The following is a 2,156-nucleotide window of genomic DNA, read 5'->3' as shown; positions in this document are numbered from 1 at the left end:
TCAACAAAGGAGGTAAGTCCGTTGATCAAAAGGCATACCGGTCAATGATAGGGTCATTACTTTACTTATGTGCTAGTAGACCGGATATTATGCTTAGCGTATGCATGTGTGCTAGATTTCAATCTGATCCTAAGGAGTGTCACTTAGTGGCAGTGAAGTGAATCCTTAGATATTTAGTTGCTACGCCTTGCTTCGGGCTCTGGTATCCAAAGGGGTCTACCTTTGACCTAATTGGATATTCAGATTCCGACTATGCTGGATGTAAGGTCGATAGGAAGAGTACATCGGGGACGTGCCAATTCTTAGGAAGGTCCCTGGTGTCATGGAATTCTAAGAAACAAACCTCCGTTGCCCTATCCACCACTGAGGCCGAGTATGTTGCCACAGGAAAGTGTTGCGCACAACTACTTTGGATGAGGCAAACCCTCCAGGACTTTGGCTACAATCTGAGCAAAGTCCCACTCCTATGTGATAATGAGAGTGCTATCCGCATGGCGGAAAATCCTGTTGAACACAGCCGCACAAAACACATAGACATCCGGCATCACTTTTTGAGAGACCACCAGCAAAAGGGAGATATCGAAGTGTTTCATGTTAGCACCGAGAACCAGCTAGCCGATATCTTTACCAAGCCTCTAGATGAGCAGACCTTTTGCAGGTTGCGTAGTGAGCTAAATGTCTTAGATTCGCGGAACCTGGATTGATTTATAGCATACATGTGTTTATGCCCTTGATCATGTTCCTTATGCATTTTGTTGCTTACTAATGGTGCTCAAGTTGTACAAACACTCCCCGGACCTCACAAGTCCTTTTTGCAAGTGATGCACATATTTAGGGGGAGCTGTGCTACAACTTGACCCTTTGAGACTAACCATGTGCTTGAGTTTGCTTGTTTTAGTCTCAAAGGAGGTTTGAATGGGAAAAGGTGGACTTGGACCATGAAAGACTTCCACTGCACTCCGATGAGAGGGTAACTTATTCCAAGTTCATCTCATGTACTCTTATTTCCTTTGTATTCTAATTGAAGATTTTGGTGAGGCAATGGGGTTCTGTGGCCAAGATTAATCCCGTTTTGGTGCTTGATGCCAAAGGGGGAGAAAATAAAGGCCAAAGCGTTAAATGGATCAGCTACCACTTGAGAGATTTTGAAAATAGTAGAATAGAGCTTTTGGTTTGTCAAAACTCTTTTATTGTCTCTCTTGTCAAAAGTTGGCTTCTTGTGGGGAGAAATGTTGATTATGGGAAAAGTGTGGGGAGAAATGTTGATTATGGGAAAAAGGCTTGAGAGATTTTGAAAATAGTAGAATAGAGCTTTTGGTTTGTCAAAACTCTTTTATTGTCTCTCTTGTCAAAAGTTGGCTTCTTGTGGGGAGAAATGTTGATTATGGGAAAAAGTGTGGGGAGAAATGTTGATTATGGGAAAAAGGGGAGTTTTTGAAATCTTGAATCAATTTCTCTTGGAATGACTCTCTTTGTGTCTTAACATGTGTGTTTGACTTAGAAATGGAAATTTGAGTTTGATTTGCAAAAACAAACCAAGTGGTGGCAAAGAGTGATCCATATATGTCAAATTTGAATCAAAACAATTTGAGTTCTTATTTGAATTGATTTTGTATTTGTTCCACTTGCTTTATATTGTGTTGGCATAAATCACCAAAAAGGGGGAGATTGAAAGGGAAATGTGCCCTTGGGCCATTTCTAAGTATTTTGGTGATTTAGTGTCCAACACAAGTGCCTAAGTGTAAAATGGTGGACAAAGTACAAATCAAGGATAAAGGTATGTTTCTCAGACTTAGTACATTGTTTTAGAGACTAATGTATTGTGTCTAAGTGCTGGAAACAGGAAAGATTGAATTGGAGCAGAGGTGGCTAAGTTCTGCCAAAGTCAGCGCAGTCTGGGTGCACCGGACTGTCCGGTGGTGCACCGGACAGTGTCCGGTGGTGCACCGGACAGTGTATAGTGCGCCAGGCTGGCTCGAGCGAACTAGCCGCTCTCGGGAAATCGTCGGCGACGTTCGACTATAATTCACAGGACTGTCCGGTGTGCACCGGACTGTCCGGTGAGCCAACGGTCGGCCGGGCCAACGGTCGGCCGCGCGATCTGCGCGGGACACGTGGCCGAGCCAACGGCTAGAAGGAGGCACCGGACTATCCGG

Source organism: Zea mays, chromosome 2 (assembly GCF_902167145.1).
Source record: "Zea mays cultivar B73 chromosome 2, Zm-B73-REFERENCE-NAM-5.0, whole genome shotgun sequence".
In the NCBI taxonomy this organism is placed as follows: Eukaryota; Viridiplantae; Streptophyta; class Magnoliopsida; order Poales; family Poaceae; genus Zea; species Zea mays.
This window is presented reverse-complemented; position numbering follows the sequence as displayed.